At 38.8% G+C, this 22,933-nt stretch overlaps 1 protein-coding gene and 1 long non-coding RNA gene across 2 annotated transcripts in view; one reads left to right on the top strand and one right to left on the bottom strand.

Moving 5' to 3' along the window:
• UBE2E2 (ubiquitin conjugating enzyme E2 E2) overlaps nt 1-22,933 on the bottom strand; it is a 373,168-nt gene that overhangs the window by 13,254 nt on the left and 336,981 nt on the right. The window lies entirely within an intron of this gene.
• Nucleotides 19,481-22,933, top strand: part of LOC144228792 (uncharacterized) — a 3,977-nt gene continuing 524 nt past the window's right edge. Inside the window, exons 1-2 of the long non-coding RNA XR_013334272.1 lie at nt 19,481-19,531; nt 19,683-19,738. This is a non-coding gene — a long non-coding RNA (uncharacterized LOC144228792). The remainder of the gene's footprint in view (nt 19,532-19,682; nt 19,739-22,933) is intronic.

The raw sequence follows: 22,933 nt of genomic DNA, 5'->3' as shown, positions 1-22,933 counted from the left end.
ACAATCATCTTGTCCCATATGTGACAAAGGGAAAAAAAATCAAACTGCTCACTGTGGGATTTTTCTAATCAGCATTTTAAACTGGATTTCAAACCTGTTCAGAATGAAGCCAACTTCTCTCTTGTCAGCTGGCCCCTATGACTGGTGGAAATCCTACCTCTCCGCTTCCTGCTGCTTCTCTAAGTAGGTCTTTGATTACCCCTAACAAGCCCTGTTGCACTGGCCTCTCTAACCTGCTGACCTACCTTCCTTCCTTCCTACCTCCTTTCTTTAATGTTTTATTTATTTCTGAGAGAGAGAGAGACAGAGACAGAGACAGAGGGACAGCATGAGCAGGGGAGGGTCAGAGAGAGAGGGGGACACAATCTGAAACAGGCTCCAGGCTCTGAGCTGTCAGCACAGAGCCGATGCAGGGCTCAAACCCATGGACCTCGAGATCATGACCCGAGCCGAAGTCAGGCGCTCAACCAACTGAGCCACCCAGGCGCCCCTTGACCTTTATTTACCTTAATACTTCTCAGCCCAGCTGCAAGCCTCTCTTACTTTGAAAAAAAAAAAAAAAGAAAGAAAAAAGAAATGCCAGGCCTACTTTGGGACAAGGACAAACATAAAAACTCTGCAACTTTCCCACTCTTCACCAGAGTGTAGTAATTCAGAGCTGGGCTTCTCTCTAACTGACTGCGTGGCAACTTTGTAAAGTCGGGGAAATCCAGCTTGTATCTGGTTGGTTTTCTCCTCATTTGCCTGATTTCCTGGCACACTTCCCCCTCCCGACACACACAGACCTTTCTGTCCCAGAGGAAATATTCATATACCTGATCATAATGTGACTCTTGTCTAAGGTGACATCTTTTCCACAAGTATGCACATTTTCAAAGAAAATATAAAGACCACATGTAGCATAAAGTAAGGAAACTAACAAAATATAATTGGAACAAAAGAGTATGTGCATCATTTAGTTGTTTTTTGACTAGGAGGAATCTGAGGTTCTTCAGATCACACAGCTGAAAGCCACCATCCACTCTGCCACTAAGGTACCCAGCACAGTGTCTGACACACAATTGTATCTTTTCCATCCCCTCTCATAAGCCTGGTTTTGATTATTACTTTTCATGTACCTAGCTGTGCTCGTCATTCTTCATGGAAATCTGACCCTCATTGATGCTTTAACTTTTCAAATGACATTTTAGCATTCATATTCTACTACTTTAATTCTTTTTTCCAAGATACATCATTACAAGTGAGAAGATAGGTTACAGAAAACTAGCTTCTTGGCTGTGATCATATAGACCATTTAATGGGTCAGAGGGACCATGCTTTTTTACCCTGTGGATGATGCTGACACGAGTTCACCTACAAGGGCTTTAACCCACCACTGTGTTAATTCAAGAGTGGTCAAACCATGGCATTCTTTTTGGAAATTCAAAGGCCACTCCTGATTCAACAAGAAATAGGATATGCTGAGGCCCTAATTTTTAAACACTGTGTGGCAGGCACAGTCATGGGTCCCTGGATGCAAGGCTTCATTTGGAGTATTTTTTTGAAAATAAATTTTGGTGATAAAATTGAATCTGGTAACAACCACTAAATTATACAACCATATTTAAATTCTAAAATAGTTATTTTTACAGCAGCCTTATAAAGTTTAATTTACCCCCTTGCCCTGAGAGATTTAATGAATGCTTAAGACAGCTCCACCTATTTTTCTATAATTGGCTACATTTGTTTCCAGTATAAACATGCTGACTAGATTTGCATAGTGATTATGTGTCTAGAGCTGTATTTTTTGGTGGTGGGGGTGGGGTGGTGGGGGAAAGCAATGAATAGACCTACTGCCCCTAAATGAGAATGAACTCACATCTGCATAAACAATTATATTTTCACTTGCAAATTAGGTATGATTTGTATCTATAAGGTTTTCCTTGTTTAAACAGCCATTCTTCAGACACACACAGTGAATATTCTTAGGGATGAGGATGTAAAATACACACATTTTTTTTTGCAAGGTTAAATCAACCCTCTAGACCTGTTAGTGTTGCTCCATTTTATTAGAGGTAATGAAAACAAGTTTTTGGCACTGACACATTACGATAGTGTCTTACTTAGGTTTAAACACACACACACAGACACACACACACACAAATGCAGGCCTATGGAAAATATATTCCTCAAAGACTATTTATGATGAAAAAATTAATAGAGTGGATGTCTTTTTAAATTTTATCTATTTGTGACATGTCACTTATAGAATACTTGTAGTGAGGATTCTTGTTTACATTCCTAAATTGTCAGTTTGAAATTTACTGACTTCAAAAATTTTTTATTCTTCCAGATAAAACACTAAGTCAAAAGCTTGAAAGAGAAAATCATTAGAGAAAATATGACCTGCTCAGAACACCAGAGAGCCTTCCAATTCCACAGTAATAAACAGATAACAGAGGGATACTGAACAGCCTCTTGGCCTCTAAATGAGAATACAGCCACTATTTGTGTGAACAATGACTATATTTTCAATTGCAAATTAGGTCCAGCAGGTAGTTATACGGCTTTCCATATTTAAATTACTCAGTCAAGGATGATCAAAAAAATTAGTAATCAATCAAAATAATATTGAACTATTCCTGTAAAGGTAACAAAAGAATTAATTATCAGCATTTAACTTGGTTAGAGGTTACTTCTAATATACATGCCACAAAGCCACTGTGGTGTCAACTCATGTGAAATATTTTAACCAAACTTTAAAGTTTTTATTGAAGGGACAAGTAGATGTCTGTGTCCTTTATTCGGTATTGTTAAGAAAAAAAAAGGGGGCGCCTGGGTGGCTTAGTCGGTTAAGCGTCCAACTTTCGCTTAGGTCATGATCTCGCGGTTCGTGGGTTTGAGCCCCGCATCGGGCTCTGTGCTGACTGCCAGCTCAGAGCCTGGAGCCTGTTTCAGAGTCTGTGACTCCCTCTCTCTCTGACCCTTCCCTGCTCACGCTGTCTCTCTCTCTCTCTCCTAGAAATAAATAAAAAAAAAAAATTAAAAAAAATTAAAAAAAAAGAAAAAAGAAAAAAAGGAAGTATATATAAACTGCTCATGGCAGGACAGTTGAGGCTCTACTGGTATTTTATTTTTAAGTTTTTATTTATTTATTTTGAGAGAGAGAGTGCGTGGGAAAGGGAGAGAGAGAGGGTGAGAATCCTAAGCAGGTTCCTCACAGGGGCCCAAACTCAAGAACTGTGAGATCATGACCTGAACTGAAATCAAGAATCGGATGCTTAACCGACTGAGCTTCCCAGACACCCCCAGGCTTCTGGTATTAAACATGACTATATCTAATTTCTGGAGACAGGTATTTAAGTTTTGTTTAAAATCAGAAATGAAAATTAGCTTAGTAATTTAAATCTAATTTTCATTTGTACTAAGTTCAAGTCTCTAGTACATGATATCTGACACAGAAAGACCCTCAGGTAATCTAGTGTGGGGGTGATAGGTCATGGTTAAGGCTGATTGAAGGGCAGAGAAATGAATGTTTAATGTCTTCCACGCTCAATGGCTCATTGGGATTACCTGGCCCTGGAAGTGATGCTAAATGCTTAATGAAATGCACTTGGATTCTTAAAAGGTGCCTGGCTGTACTAACAAGGCAACCCTCAAATTTATTATCAAGTTTTAAACCACAATAAAAATGAGTGATTGTTTCTCCAGAGATAACATAAAAATAAAACTTCAGTGCTTAACTTCATTAGCTAGTTATTTTTAATCTGTCAAAACTGAAGTCCATTAATTGTAGTATGTTTAGCTGAAACCTATAGCAAATCGTTAGATTACACTTGTGTTGAGACTTCAGTTTTCTGATGATTTGACTGTTCTCATTAGAATTTCTTAGGAAATGGTACTTAATTTATGTCATGGGAATAAAGGTGTTGTAAATATTTGGTTTAAGAACTTGAATTAGTCAATAAATACCATTTAGATGAGCAGATTTTAGTGAACACAAGTGTGGAAACAGGCAAACCACTATCCTCATCCTGCATAGGTGTTATCCACCTGATGGATCCTAAGAAATTATGTCATATTTTATAAGTTGGTACACATTATGCCTCTCATTCACTTAGAATATATCACTGGTTAAAGGAAGAATGAAATTCTGTAAATTAACCACAAGGTCAGTCTACTTTGGGAAAATCTGCTGAGATGATACCTTGAAATTTCTTTTCTTGGAGACTGATTTCAGGCTGGTCCAAAACATCATACTACTTTTAAATGAGTCTGAGATTCAAGCATCAAACTGAGACCAGATATGTGTATACTTATAGACAAGTTTGTGTATGTGTCTGCTTAGGTGTATAAAGGTGAGGGGCAGGGGAGAAGCAATAATGAAATGAAATACTGTTTTTGTATACTTGCACTTATTTGGGCTTTCACCCTATACTTACAGAATAGAAGATGTTAAGCAATTACTTTTGCTTTTTTTTTTTTTTTTTTTTAAGGACTGAGAAAGAATGTGTAGATCAGACATGATGGCAAGTCTGAGACTAGCCCAAAGTCATGGTGAAGTATTTAGGCAACCAGGTTTTGTTAGGGCATCAAGCTGTTAGTGGCTTTGGAGGACATATCTCATTAGGCGGAACCAACCCTTGCCCAGCTACTATTGTTGGTGTGTTTTTGATAAGATGATCTATAATATAACCTTCAAGGGATATCAACCCAGAGTATAACAATGAGAAATGCAGTAAGACAACCATTTTGACATGCTCGTCTCAGACACAGGCAGACCTAGTGTATTGATGCCAAGAAACACAAAAAACTAGAATGACTTGTTTTATTTATTTCTACGAGAGAGAGAGAGACAGCGTGAGCAGGGGAGGGTCAGAGAGAGAGGGAGTCACAGACTGAAACAGGCTCCAGGCTCTGAGCTGGCAGCACAGAGCCCGATGTGGGGCTCGAACCCACAAATCGCGAGATCATGACCCGAGTGAAAGTCGGACGCTTAACCGACTAAGCCACCCAGGCGCCCCTAGAATGACTTTCTAATGGAATGTGTCACATCCCTCTAAACTCCAAGGAAGCCTACTTTAGCCTCATTGGTGGACAAGAGGGTAGAGAAATAGAGTAACAGAGTATCTTGCTACTAAAGAACTGAGAATTTACGTTTGAAAAAAGTTATGGATGTGGTCTGCCAGGGTCCTTTGAAAAAGTGAGTCAGTGACTAGGAAGCTGAATTTCATCAATTGTATGAAATACATTACTGATAGGTAAAGAAAGGAATGTTAACATAACAGGCCAATTCTGTGTGCAGCATTTCAGAATCACAAAATGTTAGTATTAAAAAAATTTTTTTAATGTTTATTTATTTTTGAAAGAACAGAGACAGAGACAGAGTGTGAGCGGGGGAGGAACAGAGAGAGAGGGAGACACAGAATCTGAAGCAGGCTCCAGGCTCTGAGCTGTCAGCACGGAGCCTGACGTAGGGCTTGAACTTACAAACCATGAGATCATGGCCTGAGCTGAAGTTGGGCGCTTAACTGACTGAGCCACACAAGGCTCCCCACAAAATGTTAGTATTTATTTTAAAATTCTGTAGGATTTTATGAGTTAATTTAAAATATAAATTTTAGGTGGCTCAATTGGCTAAGTGTCTGACTTCGGCTCAGGTCATGATCTCACGGTTCATGAGTTCAAGTCCTGCATCAGGCTCTGTGCTGACAGTTCAAAGCTTGGAGCCTGCTTCAGATTCTCCCTCTATCTCTCTGCCCCTCCCCTGCTCGTGCACTCTCTCAAATATAAAAAAAAAAATTAAAAATAATTTTTAAATATAAATTTTGATGGTATTGAGGAAGAAATGCTGGATTTCTGAGATACATGGCATAGCCACCTGAGAGGCATAAAAGACACAATTCTAAACCATAAGTTTGTATTATATATTTTAAATATGTCTTTAACTACATATTAACTTAATGAATGTACATAACAATGGTGTTAAAAAAGAAACAACAGGTCCAAAATGGAATCTCTTGTGCTAAGCCCCATGTCAGCAAACCAAGACTTAATACCTAATTGCTGTTTTAGCCTCTCCCAGGAATGGAATCTTAACTGGTCAGTCTGGAATTTCCTGGTCAGCACTAGTGACGTAGTCCACCTAATAGACCCCTTCCTTCCTCCACAGAAAGATGAGGTAATCTGCTTTTTTATCCCTGCCTACTCCTGCGTGAGAGCCTTCCATTTTGTATAGCTCCTTGAGCTCCTTTCTATTTGCTAAATGGAATGCTGCTCAATCCATGAATCACTGAATAAAGCCAATTTGACCTTTAAATTTACTCAGTTGAATTTTATTTTTAACACTGATTTCACCTTAAATCCAGGGTCAGCTAGTTTTTAACAATGACAAAATATCAGCAATTCCAATCTGCTTTCTTTTGTTTATCTCTGAGGTTTTGTTGGGTATGGCTTTTGAGAAAGCCTTCTCATGTCTACAAAAATCCAAGGAACTTATTGTTAATGATTGGAAAAAAATAAGAATGGAACAGAGGCATTTAGAAAACCAAACCATTTCTTCCAGAAACAGATGTTCAATTTTGGATGGCTATGTACAATCCATTTTAAGAGCTGCATCAGTTTATTCATGTAAATGAGAGGTTAAAAATCACTGACCTAAACAGAGGCGCCATAGTTATGGCTATAAGCATACTGAAGCACTGTGATAGGACAGTAAAAAAAAACTTAGACACTGTGATGGGAAACTGCTTCACTCCATGCCCACAAGTCATGCTTCTTTGTAGTTATCCTCTTTTCCCCTCAAAAGGTTATAAACGTCATAGTATCATTGATTCTTATTCTAGCATTTTGTTTTACTAAAGTGTGACCCAAGGTTTCTAACATTCTATAAAAAAAGTAAACGAAGACCATTTTGGGCTATGTTAACAATGGAAACCTGTCAAGTACTTTATTTTGTTACCTTATGAATAGACCAGAGGCTAATTTTATGATTTATATAAAAGAGAACATCTTTCCCCCTGAGATCATCTTCAACTTGGATATGAAGACCTTAGGGTGGATATAATCAAGGTGATTATGAATCAGTAAGGAAATGTTTATTAAACTCAGAAAATAGGGGCACCTGGGTGTCTCAGTAGGTTAAGCATCTGACTTTGGCCCAGGTCATGATCTCATGGTTCATGAATTCGAGCCCCACATCAGGCTCTGTGCTGACAGCTCAGAGCCTGGATCCTGCTTCGGATTCTGTTCTCCCTCTCTCTCTGCTCCTCCCTCACTCATGCTATGTCTCTCTCTCTATCTCAAAAAAAACATTTAAAAAAGTTCAGAAAATAAAGGACTTTTTTAACATTAAAAAATTTATATGGTAAGTACTATTAACATGTTTTGGAAAATTCATTTTGTTATAAAATGACTAACTCCTACGGCAACATGTAAATGTGTTAGTAGTTCAGACAACTGGCTGAAGAAAGCAGGAAATGGAGGAAAACAGGCTTCTAGAATTTTAGTCATCCTAGAGGTCAATGTTTTTGTGGATGATTTATGGCCAGGGCTACATGTTCAAAGTTTTGAATGGTAGTTGAAGAGCATTTCAGACTGTGCTTCATTCACGTGGTGAAAACTGATGAAGAGATGAGATTATTAGCTAACTGAGATGCCCCAAAACCTTGTATTCTTAAAAGTTCAAAAGTACGGTCTGTAAAAAAAGTCATTACAAAATGAGAAACAGTGACCCAGACTATCCATAATGATTCCTGATTATGCACTCATGAGCTGCAGGGGTGGGAATGACCACAGGAATGGACATCTCTAAGGGCTACCTCCTAACTATTTAGTTCTTGGGATTGCAGAAACGCTCAAACCCAAAACTTCTCTGTGGGGACATCCTTGTGTGCCCTTTGTACCTAGTGCCTCAATAATATGAACACCTGAATTCAGTGAATAGACATTTACCATGAGCCTTTTATAATACAGATTATCTTGTTAAGAGTAAAGAAGATGAGGAGGAGGATCAACTCCTTCCCTTATGTCAAAAATTTTGGATAAAATACCAGGTTCTCCTTTGAGGCTAGTGGGTAGTGATGTATCTTAAATAAATCAAGGAAATCCTGGTCTAGACAGCACCTACAGTCCCCTAGGAACTGGTGCACAATGTGGAATATTTATCAGCATTTGGACTGAAACTTCATATATACCCTGTACTGGTATGTTTAGGCTGTCAAAACAAAATACCAGAAACTGGGTGCAGTTCTGGAGGCTGGGAAGTCCAAGATCAAGGTGTGGGACGATTCGCTTTCTAGCGAGGACGCTCTCTCTCTGACTTGCAGACGGCCACCTTCTCCCTGTGTGCTTAAGGCAGGGAGGAAGAGAGGGAGCTTTCTGGTGTCTCCTCTTGTAAGGACATTAATCCTATAAACAAGGGCTCCATTCTCATGACCTCATTTAATCTTAATTGTCTCTTTATTGTCTCCAAATACAGTCACATTGAGGGTTAGGGCTTTACCATATGAATTTTTGAGGGGATGCAGTTTAGTGCATGGTACCCCCTCAGAGGCTGCTTTTCCTGGGCCTGGGGGCCAAGTGTAGCAAGCCATGTTTCACATCTCCATCCACTTTTCTGACATGCAAGTCCTCAGGTCAGCCATCCTCACATTCTCATCTACACATTTGTTTGTCCTAAACTTCTTCAGGATAATCCTTTCCCAGCTGTCCTGATCCTTGCTGACCACACCCTCTCCGAGCTCCATTGTGGCAATGTACTATTTGTGTACTTCTCTTATCCCAACCCACCCTCCATTAGATTGTAATAGCTAGGAGAATATTTCTGATAGTAGTAGTGATCATAGGCCTTGAAGAATCTTCTGTGATGTCTAGTGTAGTTCCTCCAACTTTTGGCGCTAAAAATAAATGTGCTGAATTGAGTGCCTGAGGATTCTCTGAAATTATAGTAATTAATAATCGTGGCAATGGTTATTTATTAATCAGCCAATTTTAAATGAGTACTTTTATATTGAACAGGAAAATTATTTTACATTTAGAAATCTGTGAAAATAGTTTGTGTGAAGGCAAGTATGTAAATAGAATACTGTGAAAAGATGGGGGTAGATGAAGAATAATGTGAAAAGACTGCTAACCCCTACACATTCATTCAGATAGAGACCTGCCGAGTGCCGTTACAATGCCAAGGGCAAGATATCCAGTAGCTAGAGGTGCCCTGGAAAAGATACTGGAACCTTCCAATCGCCAGATGTCAACACTGGCAGATGTACTACTAAACACAGAGAAAAATGGATGCTATACAGAATATATGCAGGCAGCATTTACACATCGCTCCTGTCTGTACACAGGTTCTGAAGTCCTTCAGAACTACAAAGGTAGTTTACCTCATTCTAAGCTGGGCAATCCCAAACCCACAATTAAAACTTGTGTTCCTTGAGGCGATTCTGAGGCATGTGAACATTATAAAATGCTCATGTGAGTGTGCTGCGATGAACTCTGGTGATAAATAAATCAGTTAATAACAATGGCGTGTTTGAGCAAGATCTATCTTACACCAGCTTCTGGAATCTTGACCATGCAGAGCTCTCCTCTTTCTCTTTATCATCTCTTTGTACAGATCGCTAGGGTCCTCTGAATAGGGTGGTTCAAGGAGACAAAGCACCTTTGTTTGGGGCAGATGGAAGGGCAGTGGATTGTGTTGTGTTCACCCCTAGGGTCTAATGTGTTTGGCTATTAAGGATCCAGCCTGGAAGGGAGTCTGATGACTTAGAGAGTGGGACTACTGTTGTATCATGCCCCACTCCATGCCTCTACCCCTTGAATTAATGTTGTAATGAGTCTCTTAACCAGCCAAAGGGTTGGACACTGCAGAATTGTTGGTTGAAAGCATTCTGGAGTCCTGAAAGGGAGCACTGTGTATCCTAGCCACAGAATTGTGTGGGCGATGATGAGTGATTTCGGACTGTAGGACATCCTGGTAGAGCAGGTATGCTCAGGCAGAGGGCTTCCATCATTGGCCATGGTGGCCTTCATAGTGAACACAAGTCCTGGCTCCAACTTCTGGTTTTAAGTGATCATTCGAGTACTGTCAGGCTCTTGTACTTTAATCTCCTCAAAAGCAGGGACTCTGACCTAAGTAATTTAAGTATTCCCTGCTTCCTTCTCTGGCCTTGGGCCTGAACCAGAGCTTGGTAAATATTTGCTGAACAACCAAGTGACTGAGCTTAAAGGCCTCCATGTGATGTCTGTGCACAGATGCTACAGCTCAACTGTGTCACACAGAGATTGTTGTTAGGGCCATGTAACCCAGTTGGTAAGAGCTTAGGCTCTGGAGTCACACTCCTTACATGGAAATCCTGGTTTTGCCCACCTTTACCTGATCACATCACTTAAACTCTCTGAGGCTGTTTTCTCATCTGCAAAAAGCAGGTAACATCAGTGTCCACCTCATAAGGTGATTGAGAGGATTAAACGAGAAAACTAATGAGAAGCACTGAATACAGTGCCTGGTACTCCATAGGCTCAAAATTAGCCAGCTGTTACTGTAATTACCACATTCATTATCATTACCACAGCCAAGCCTGGTGAAGAATAGGAGAGAAGTTGGCAGCCACTACTTCCCCCCACTGCTGCCTGGGTGTTAATGCTGCTGCATTCATTCCATGTCAGCTGCATCACGGAGAGGGCTTGCTTCTCAACATTCCTGTCTTTCCCATCCTGGGTCAAACTGTCACTCAACAGGTTAACCTTTGAGTTAAGCTGTCTGGAGCCCCTAGGAAGCTGCCTTTAAAAAGTGGATGGTGATTCTTTAAATCTGTTTTATTATGGTAAAATATAAATAAAATTTACCATTTTAACCACTTTCAGGGGTGCAAGTCAGTGGCATTACGTACATGCACACTGTTGGTAGGTGGTGATTCTTGAAGGGCAATATTATATGGCTTCCCTGGGAACAACCTGCAGGCATTTTCCTTTCTCCTTTAGTCCAGTGATGACCCTGACAGTGACCAGGGGCCTCCTGGGTGATACCTAAGGGTATGCTTCAGTTCAGGCACTGTAGCACATGCAGTGTCCATGCCTTGGACTAACTGAGATTTACTAAGACCTTGGTCTAAGTTTCTTCTGATCATACAACATTTGTTTTCATGGCCAGTGAAGTCATCACACAGTGGTTGTTGAGAACCAACTGTGGTCATGTGATGCATAATTAAGACATGAAGTCAGATCTAATTTTCATCTCCTGGGCCACAAATAGAAAATCTACACCGTGAATAGATTGTCTGGGGGTGGGATGACAGCATGGGGGATAATAGTGTTATCACTTATTTGACTACTTAAATTGCATAACACCTACTGCCTGTAGAACTATTTAAAGAATGTTAGACTACAGAACATTTAAAAGACAACGTCACAGCCATTTAAGAATTTCCTTCCTGGTGTTAAAAATTTTTTTTTCCATCTTATCTTTCAATTGATTACCACAAAGGCAAAGGATATATTAAAATAAAAAGTAAAAAGTAGAATTACTCAAAAAAGCATTCTAATTCTCTGTTAGGAAGACCACAGGAAAAATAAGAAGGCTACATTTTTTTCCCTGATACCCAGAAAGGAGAATGCCTGTTCCTATGCTCTCTAGTTCTCAAGAGGGTACACCTCTAGAAATCCCTTTGCTGACATCAAAGTGGAGCTGAAACACTTCTTTACTAAAACCTCTTGAAAAAAGTGGAGATTAATTCTCCATTAATTCTGAAATGTGTTATTTTTATTTCCTAATGTGTTTCTAAGGTTCTGTAAATTAATATAGGATAAGTAAGCAGTAAATACACACATTACTAATTATTCATAAAAAAAGTAATTCCTCAAGACAAAGAGGGGAAACTTCATAATTTTACGAATGAGTCATCAGCGACTTGAGTGAATGGAACAGGTTGACACTTTGAAACTATAAAGAGGTACAGAGAACATTCATTGCTAACAACAACTTACTGCAAGTTTGAACAGAATAGCTACTTGTACCTTTCTACCACAACATAAGTTTCTGTCTGGTTTAACATATGGTATTTTGGTTCTAATTAAATGAAAGACATACTAGTCAATTCTCAAGCGTTTACTTGAAGGTAAAGACCTGAATAAATTTGAAAATATTAATTAAAAAGTAATAATGCTTCAGAAACTAATTAAAAAAGCTTGCCGCTTCATCAGCTAAAATTTAGCTTTAGGCATTCTCATTTTAATTTACTAATACTTATTTTTAAAAATTTAAATTATATAAGCATTTTAAATTATTTACTAACCCTTAAAAATTTAAACAATAAAACAAATACAGAAGTAAATTATGAAAATTCTTTCCTACCTTACACCTTCTAATCCCAACTCCTCAGAGGGTAACTGCTTTTTAATAGTTTTATATGTACATTTCTATAATTTTTCTATGCATTTTATAGTCAAATACATGTGTGAGAGTGTTTATGTGTGTATGGCCAATTCTATTTTATTTTTTAAATAGATCAAACTACATAATATTGTGGATTTTCCTTCTTCTCTCTTTTTCAGGACTGCACAACACCTATTTAACCATTCCCTAATGATGCACAGTAAGAACTTTTCCAGTTTTGCTATTATAAATGATGCTGTGGAAAATCTATGGCCAACTAATCTTTGATAAAGCAGGAAAGAGTATCCAATGGAAAAACGACAGTCTCTTTAGCAAATGGTGCTTGGAGAACTGGACAGCAACATGCAGAAGAATGTGGACCACTTTCTTACACCATACACAAAAATAAACTCAAAATGGAAGAAAGACCTAAATATGAGACAGAAAGCCATAAAGCCCTAGAGGAGAAAACAGGAAACAACCTCCTTGACCTCAACCGTAGTAATTTCTTGCTTAACACATCTCCAAAAACTAGGGAATTAAAGGCAAAAATAAACAATTGGGACCTCATCAAGATAAAAAGCTTCTGCACTGCAAAGGAAACAACAAAACTAAAAGGCAACTGACAGAATGGGAAAAGATATTTGCAAGTGACACATCAGATAAAGGGTTAGTATCCAAAATCTATACAGTGAAGAACAATACAGTGAAGAAACGGGAAGAAGACATGTATAGACACTTTTCCAAAGAGGACAGCCAGATGGCCAATAGACACATGAAAAGATGCTCAATGTCACTCATCATCAGGGAAATAAAAATCAAAACCACACTGAGATACCACCTCATACCAGTCAGAGTGACTAAAATTAACAACTCAGGAAACAACAGATGCTGGCAAGAATGTGGAGAAAAGGGAACCCTCTTGCAATGTTGGTGGGAATGCAAAGTGGTACAGCCACGCTGGAAAACAGTGTGGAGGTTCCTCAAAAAATTAAAAAAAAAGAACTACCCTTCGACCCAGCAATAGCACTACTAGGAATTTATCCAAAGGATACAGGAGAGCTGATTCATAGGGGCACATGTATCCCAATGTTTACAGCAGTGCTTTCAACAATAGCCAAATTATGGAAAGAGCCTAAATGTCCATCAACTGATGAATGGATCAAGAAGATGTGGTTTATATATACAATGGAATACTACTTGGCAATGAGAAAGAATGAAATCATGCCATTTGCAGCAACATGGATGGAACTGGAAGGTATTATGCTGAGTGAAATAAGTCAGTCAGAGAAAGGCAGATATTATATGTTTTCTCTCATATGCAGTTTGTGAGGAACTTAACAGAAGACAATGGGGGAAGGGAAGGGAAAAAATAGCTATAAACAGAGAGGGAGGGAGGCAAACCACAAAAGACCAGTAAATACAGAGAACAAACTTAGGGTGGACCCAGAAGTGGGAGAAAGGGGAAAATGGGTGATGGACACTGAGGAGGGCACTTGTTGGGATGAGCACTGGGTGGTGTATGTAAGCGATGAGCCACAGGAATCTACCCCCAAAACCAAGAGCACACTTTACAACTGTATGTTAGCCAATTTGACAATAAATTATATTAAAAAAATAATAATGTTGTGGAGTATTCCTTGAACATATATCCATGGGCACTTGTGAGTATTTTTACAGGATGGATTCCCAGAAGCAAGACTGCTGATCAGAGGATGTGTGCATTTTACATTTTGACAGGTGCTTCCAAATTGTGCTTGAAAGATGTAGTACCAATCTATATTCCTAAAAACAGTGTGTGAGTGCCTTTCCCAGGACTCTCCCTATATCGGACATTATTAATCTTTTGATTTTTGTCAATCCAGTGATTAAAAAGAGAAATCTCATTTTGCTGGTGTTTTCTAGAGTTCAAAGATCTTTTCCTATGTTTCTTGGTTGTACTTCACTGTTCTGTGCTCTGCGTGCTTAGATCATTTTTCCAATTTTTTTTTTACCGAGTTACTGGTTTTTTCACTTGTTGATTTATAGTTCTTCCTACATTAGGCATGTTAACTCTCTGCCCACTATATATGTTGCGAGACTGTGATATGTGAACAATTTAATGGAATTTTTGCTGTACGGAATTTCAAAATTTTTATGTAGTCAAATCTGTTGATGCTTTTCCTTTATGCTTTTTGGATTTTTATCTTGCTTATAAAGACCTTCTTCTAATGTCAATTTTTACCTCAGAATGTGCATAAGCTTTGGTATGTCTTATTGGAAATATCCTTTTTTGAAATATGTTTCCACTGGGTATAGAATTCTGGGCTGACAGTTTTTCCTTTAGTACTTTAAAGATGTAGTTCAACCATGTTCTGGTTTGTAGTTTCTTTATACACATTTGCTGTCATTATTATTTTTGCTTCTCTGTAATAAAATAACCATTTCTAGGGGAGCTGCTTTTAAGACATTCTCTATCATTCTTTAGCAATTTGGTATGATTTGGTTTTCTTTATGTTTCTTCTGCTTAGGGTTCATCAAGCTTCTTTGATACATGTGTTTAAAGTTCTCATCAAATTCAGAAAATTATCAACCATTATTGAGTCTAATTCTAATGTCTGTGTGAGTTCTGCGTCCATTTCCAGGAAGTGGTTATGCTCCTTATCAGGTGCCATGTGTTTCTGCTTCTATGCAGCCTGGTAATCTTTGGAGGCCAGACCTTGTGGATTCTGCCCTGTTGGTTGAGGGATTATTTTTGTATTCTTTGTTTAAAAATTAAAAAAAATTAAAAATTAACAAAAATTAAGTTTTTAATTCTTGTATTCTTATATTCTTGAGCTTTGTTCTTGTAGACACTTTGATTCTGTGGGGTGTTGCTTTTATGACTAGGTAGGTAGGCTGAAGCAGTGCTTAATTAATCTAGGGCTAATTATTTTCCACAAGTTAAGTCAACCCCTTCCTGCATATCCAAACGTGCCACGAATTATGAATTTTTCTAGTCTGGCTGGTGGGAAAAGGTAGTGTTTTCTTTAACCCCTTAAGATGGTCCTTGTAGTATAAGACCATACTGAATTAAGGTTCAGCATTATGTGCATTGTGTGCTGGTTAACATCTCAAGAAAACCGGATAGATTTCAAATGGCATAGCCACAAATTCCCTTCCTGACTCTGCTCCCATGGATAAGGGCCACTAGTTGAAAAATGCCCTTTACCAGGGACATGGGGAATAGTTCCTGCTTATCACTGAATAGTGTTATTCAATTTCCTGCCAGCCTGTGGAATTATTTAAAATAAGCCAGTCACATCCTTCTGCAGGAACCAGGGAGCACTCTGCCCTAGAGACTACAATGTCTGCCTCCCACAGCCCTTGGTTCCTCCTTCTGTTCCTGAGTGCAATGCCCGTGTGGCCCGGCAAGTCGTGTGATGTCCTGCCCACAAGGCTAAGAATGTAAGTGACTAGTAAACTGTTGTCAATCTCATCTGTCCAGTGTTGGGTGTTGTGTTTTTGGCCACTTCTCATAACCCTAGGCGGGGAATCCATCACTCACCAGTGTGGCAAAAAGGGGGAACAAACCAGTTCTTTCTCCAGACTTGGGTAGTTTCCTTACATGCACGTGATCCATACTCTCCTAAATACTCAAGGGGTACCTTCTGCAGATATTTGGGGTTCCTTCTGTGTGTGGAGCTCTCTCCTCTCTGTACTCTGTCTTAGGAACTCTAGCGCCTCGACTTCCTTGGACTCAGTTCTGTCTGCTCAACTTAAAGAGTCTGCTGGGCTCCACCTGGGCTCCCTTCCCAGCACAAGGGACTGAAACTCTCACAGCGCAGTAGTCCAGGTTCACTTTGTTCCCCGTGTATCAGGGATCACGGACCTTTACTGTCTGAGCCCTGTGTCTTGAAAACCATTGCTTTATGTATTTTGTCTGTCTTTTGGTTGTTTCAGGGAGGGAGGGCAAATATGGTTATCTCTTTACTGGAAGTGGAAGTTCCTTCGTTATTTTTTAAAATATTTTTTCTTTTCCTGACTTCCTTTTCTGGGACTCCCAATTACAAGTATGCTATGTAGCCTGATGTCATCCCACAGATCACTTTGGCTCTGTTCATTTTAATTTTTAAACTTTTATTTCTCTTGGTTCATTATGGATAGTTTCTATTACTATGTTCAATTTCACTTCCAACTTTCTTCTACTGTATGAAATCTGCTGTTAATCCTATCCAATGTGCTTTTAATGTCAGAGACTGCATTTTGTATCTCTAGAAGTTTCATTTCCACCGTGTTAATATTTTGTTTTTTTCTCATCATGTTTGCATCTTCCTCTACTTTCTTAAGCATATGGAATTTATAATAGCTGTTTTAGCATTCATGCCTACTGATTCCATCATCTCTGTGGTTTCAGGGTCTGGTACTATGGATTAATTAATTGGTTATGGGTTCTATTTTCCTGCTTTTAAAATGCCAGTAATATTTTATTGGAGGTACAATACTGAATTTTACATTGTTGGGTGTTGGAATTTGTTGTATCCCCTTAAAGAATGCTGCACTTTGTTCTAGCATGTATTTATTTAGGAGAAGTCTGATCCTTCTAAGCTTGCTTTTAAATTCTGTTAGGGCAGGTCCAGTGGAGCCTCTGGTGCAGAGCTAATTTGCCCCTACTATTAAGGCAGCGTCTTACCAGGACAGCATGAATTCCTGCTTATTGTGAGGTCACTCCCAGACAGCCTTGTGTGAGCTCTAGGCATTGTTCGGCCTACTGCTCTGTGCACGTTTTTTCCCGGGCCCCAGGTGGCTTCTTCTGACATATGCAGAGATCTAAATGTGGCCAAAGACTTGAGGGGATCCCTTTTCAGATCTCTGGAGCATTTTCTCTGTGTAGTCCCTCTTCTCTGGATCTCCACCCCACAGATATCAGCCACATAGGTCTTCCTAAGCCCCTATCTCTGTCTCCTCAACTCAGTGAGACCGCTGGGTGCTCTCTTTGGTTTTTTCCTCCCTATAATGCAGCCTGGAAACTGCCTCTAGGCAGTGAGCTGGGGCAAGTGTGGGGCTCACTTCATGTGTTCCTCTTAGGGATCTTAGTCTTGGGCTGCCTGTTGTTCAGTGTCTGGTTTTCTAGTTGGTAAAGGTAAGAGTATAAACCTAATAGCTGTTATTTCTTTATGGCCAGAAGCTGAAGTTCACTCTGATGTATTCTGAAAACATTACAAACAATCCAGATAGTAAACTGTATCTAGTACAGTGAAATTAAATTTACTTAAACCCCTAGTAAAAATCACTAGGTTTCACTTCTATCTTAGCTAGACATAGTCTCTGGGCTTCAGGAGTCTGTCACCTGATACAAAATCTTGACAAATTTTAAGCTGTGTTTGGACTTGAGACACATTTTATACAGGGTAAGAGCAAAGGAACAATAGGGATAGGAGTAAAGGTTTAAAAAGGCTTGGCTGGACTTGACATAAGGCAAAGTTTCTTGAGAAGTTCTTCAGCCACACGGGTGTGCATATGGGCATATAGTTTGTATACTATGTGTGTGAGAATAAAGAAGTAGACTTCGTTTTATAGATGATAAAGATAACATTAAATTCTTAATTTTTTTTTTTAGATTTTGAAGATAGGAGCCTAGAGCAAAATGAAATCATTAAGCTTTAATTTCAATTCATTTTCCCTATCAATTTTCTGTCTAACAGGTAAATTCCATCATGTCTGAAACTCCCAAGTCATAAAACTAAGAATAAGCCACTTAAAGATTTTACGCAAGAAACAAAACACCACCACCAATAACAAAAGGCTCTTTTGACACCTCAAAGTACAGGTTAACTGCACCTTGCAGAGCTAATACAGGCCTGCAGTACAATACATTCCATACAATGATACTCTAGCTTTCAAGGTGTTTACAGAGGTGCACACACACAACTTTAGCTTCACAATAATGCTGCAAGATAGTCAGGACCAGAAGTACTGTCTTCAATTCACAAATGGGCACCGATTTATTTAGTAAGGGAAAGAGCTGGGCAACACTCCAATTTTCCTGACATCTTCAAAACTCAGTATAATTTAGCTCCTTTGGCTTAATCTTTTTTTAACATGGCAAGGTATAACCTTTATTGGGCTCATGCTCTATCTGACATTGGTGAATCTAGCAAGGGGCACATAAGGTTTGCTGAAAAGATGCATGCATGCAAAGAGAAGTCAGGCATAAGTGCAGTGAGGTGCAACAGCTGAGAGCTACATAACATGAGCCATCTTATACTACAGACTAACTCCAGTGTTTTTCATTTAAAGTCCTGCCATCTGTGCACAGGACAATCAATTCAGAATATCAAAATGAGATTACTGTCCTACATGTGTGATTCTGCTTTGGCACTGCTACTTACAGAGCTTAGGACTTTAATATATTTTCCAAGCAAGACTTAAAAAAGCAACTGTTTAACTGGAGGAAGAGGCCATGACATTAAGAAGGTATGTCCTGGCTAAGGCAGGCAACAACTCCAACATTACTCTCAGTTTTGAGTCACATTTTCAGAACTGACACTATACCCCTTTTGAGAGTCGATGGCGGGCATTCCTTCCCTGGTACACCAGAGAGACAAGAGCCATCACTTGGCATATGAAGTGAAATGGAATACTCCAAGGTTACACTAGGCTAATAGACACTACAAGCTAAGTCATATGGTTATAGAGATAATACTAAATAAAGCTCTTTTAAATAAATAAATAGATAGTTTGGATATCCTTTTTTTTTTTTTTTAAACAAAAACATTTTTCTGGGTAAAAGAAAGGTTAAAGGAAATTAGGAGGGAGAGCAGCAGGTGACCACTTAGGATAAAAAAAGAAAAGAAAAAGAGAATCAGTAGCAGAAAAACAGAAGAGCCAGAAATACAAATAAAAAAGAAGAGATTGGCTGACAGGAAAGGGGAGAAAGGAGGACTAACTAAGGATTGATACACCACAAAGCTCTGTCCTGAGGAAATAAATATGTGCTGGTCCATTTCCATTTGCCATTAGCTGCAGCTCAGTGATTCTTATGGAGAACAGGGACATACTTCAGGCTTGAGGAGGAGTCAAATCAGAGCCTGGGGTGAAGCTGGAATTTGTACATATGTACTGTGAAAACACATGCAATAGATCAACTGTTTTTATATTACAGACTCCAGAGGGCAAAGCACAAGAGTCCCCAGGCTAATGCGGACAGGCCAAAGATGAGTAAGAAAGCACTGCAGCGTCACCAAAGGCTGGGAAGCAGCTATATATAAAGTTTCAGTATCTATCCCTTTCAAAAGATGATGTGGGTTAAATTACTTTTTAGATGACCTCTGATATTCATTCTTTTTCTCTTAATTGCTTTTTCTATTAGAATTTGTGAAAGAGACAGTCTGCAGAAGGCAGTGATGAACAAGCTGATGTGAGAATGTAAGCAAAAGCCCAGTGGTTCATACTGGGCTATTTATATTTGTAGGCAGAAGGAAAAATCTAATGTTTCGCCTTAAGAGTATCACTATTTCTTCCAGTCTCCACACCTGGTCCCTGAGGACATTAGACAACTACTAACAAAACACAGAATAGTTTCATTAACAAAACTTCCTCTGTACATAAAGATTCTTCAGGGGTGCCTGGGTGGCTCTGTCGGTTAAGTGCCTGACTCCTGATTTTGGCTCAGGTCATGATCTCACAGTCATGAGATCAAGCCCCATGTTGAGCCCCATGTTTGGCTCTGAGCTGGGCATGGAGCCTACTTGAGATTCCCCCCCTCCTTTGCCCCTCCCCTGCCTGTATGCCCTTGCACGCGTTCTCTATCAAAATAAATAAATAAACTTAGGAAAAAAGTTAGTGTGATCACAGAGGGATCTCTTTAGTGCTGGATGGGTGGTGTCCATGGTTTCAGAAGATGGTACTCCCTGAGAGGCTGCCTGAAAAGGGAGTGTGACAGTCATATGGGGAATCAGACTAAGACAAAAAGGAGATCAGGGCACCATGGTCTCTTGGCTAAGGGGTCCTTCCTAGTGCAGAATGAGCAGTCAACATCCTATACAGTGTTTTATGCTGTTATCAATTTTAAAAAGTGTGTTCACTTAAAATTTACATAAAGTAAAATCCAAGCTACGTCATTTATAAACCAGGTACAGGTGTTTCTGACAATAAATATTATTAAGACAGTGGGTTACAGGTATGAACTGAATGAGGACAGAAGTCTAAATGGCAAAATAAATTAACCAACAAAGAAACAGCACTTCAGAGTTTCAAAAGTGGTACATAGTGAGGATCTAAAAGAATGACATGAACCACAGTCAGCTACTTAATAATCTCATCACTTCTACATATAGTTTCAGTGATAAAAAAGGTACCTGTGGCAAAGAGCTGCCTGGGAATAACACCGGAGCCCTTTCTGTTTGTGTGGCGAGCAAGACTACAGAACAACTGGACGACAGACACAGGAAAAGTCACTCTTGTTGGAACTAAACTGTTTAGTAAAGCCTGACACAGGCAAGTGTTTCCTGACAGAAGCTGTAAATAAACCCAAATGGTGAATCCTATGGTAAATAAATAAAAAAGACCTGACTACATGCAGAAGAAAAGAGAACCAATTTTAAAGAGTGACAATGACAAACTTGTTGCTGGTCCTCAACTATAAAGAATGAAAAATGGAAAAAACCCCAAAACACTGGGAGAGGTTATTTATGGGAACAGGAAAGACTTTTGACCTAAAACATGCAATTTTTGCATAATTCTTTCCCTATCATTAAAAAACCCTCTTTTTACTCTAGAATGAGAAAAACTAATATTGTAGTCCTTTCTCAATTATTTTCATTCAAGAAGTCATAAAGGAAAAGTTAATTAAAATATAGGCTAAATGTTCTGGATTCTTCAGAAATTCCTCACAGAAAGAAAGACAGTCTTTGAATCATTCCTTGGGTAAACAGTTCTGAGTAAAAGACACATTCTCAAGTAAAGAATAGTGTTTGTTTATACTGAGGGTCTGCTTCACTTTTCGATTTCTTATTTGTGTTTTCTGAGCCTTTCACTGACAAAAACAGAACACACGCTTGCTTCAACAGCTTTACCCAATTCCCTAAACAGCATCAGATGCCAAAAACTTGCTTTACGGGAGAAAAATACCTTTCATACAGTTTGCTATATTCTAAACTCAGAAAGATACTCATGAATTGATTTTAGTGGAGGAAGATGTCAGTTTTGGAAGAATGCAGAAATTGAGATGTACTGAATTACACCATCTCATTTTCTTATTAGTGTTTCCCTAAACAACACAACAACAAATCACTGATGATATCTAAAAAGGAAACCCCAAAATGCCGTTTTCTAAAAAGTAAATTGAAGAGAATTTTCATCATAAATTAATACATACAGAATTTTCATCATAAATTAATATATACAGCAGCTTTATAATGAGATCAACTTCCAAACCAATAAATTAGAGGTTATTGTTGAAGGGACAGCGAAAGACTTTATAGCAGAATACTTCTAGCAACAGCTAATACCCATGTCTAGATTTATATTAATTAAGGGGCAATAAATATGCACAGGGAAATGCTAAGTAGAAGCAGGTCAAAGGAAGGGCTAAACATGGAGGTCATATGTCTAAATTTACACCAAAATTATAATGAGACAAACTTAACTGACAAATATAGTTTGCTGATTCCCATCAACTTTGAGTTGGCGGAGCAAAGAGCCTCAAATGAGAATTGAATACTTATCTGTAAAGGATAGTTAATTTAAGAGAAATATAATAAGCATGTATTATTATTTAAGAAAAAAACAAGATATTTCCATTTTGAAAAAAAGAAAAGCCAATACTGAGACATTACCAAGGAGTACATCTAGATCTGTTTTTCACCTTTAAGATATCCTAGCTCCGCCATGAAAACTATGAATATGCAACAGAGCCAGAGTTCCCCAAATGGAAATCAATGCCATATACAAATCAATGGCTTCTTTGCCTAGGATAATATAACTTTAAATCACCTTTCCAGAGAATTTAACAAACAAGCTAATGGAAAGCTCCACGGACAGTAAACTTTCACTTAAAAACTTTCACTGAATTGGACACAAGACTATACTGAATTCATTTATGATGAATACCAAACCTAGGCTATCCACAATACTATGACTGCAAATCCATCAAGAGGATGCTTTTCCGCAGAAATGGAACCATTCTGAATAAGGCTAAAGTTAATATACATCAGCCCTATAAGCCCCTCGCCCCGACAGAAATGCATACATTCCTCAGGTAGATGAATCCTCTATAAACGACCAGACTGGTACCTTTTCCCCATAGCTGTGATCTTTTCTAGGGCTTTCCTTACAAAAAGTTAATGGTGGTACCCGAAGCTAGATAAAGACATCTCCTCTAGGTCTCCATTTGTCCTAACTTCCCTTATGTATTTCCATTAGACAAACATATGTATGAACACGTGTCCATCATGGGAGCTAGGCTAGACAAGAAAGTCAGTCACTGGAGTACGTGTGTGGCCACGATGCTCTGAATAAAAGGTGATGCACACTTCACTAATGTGAGCAGTTGCGCCATATGGTACTACCTACCTCTCCCTTCAGGCACACAGCTACAAAGGCTTTTTTTTTTTTTTTTTT

This window comes from Crocuta crocuta, unplaced genomic scaffold (genome assembly GCF_008692635.1).
Source record: "Crocuta crocuta isolate KB4526 unplaced genomic scaffold, BGI_CrCroc_1.0 scaffold253, whole genome shotgun sequence".
Taxonomy (NCBI): Eukaryota; Metazoa; Chordata; class Mammalia; order Carnivora; family Hyaenidae; genus Crocuta; species Crocuta crocuta.
Note: the sequence above shows the minus strand (reverse complement) of the source record. Positions and strands in the feature narration are given on the sequence as shown.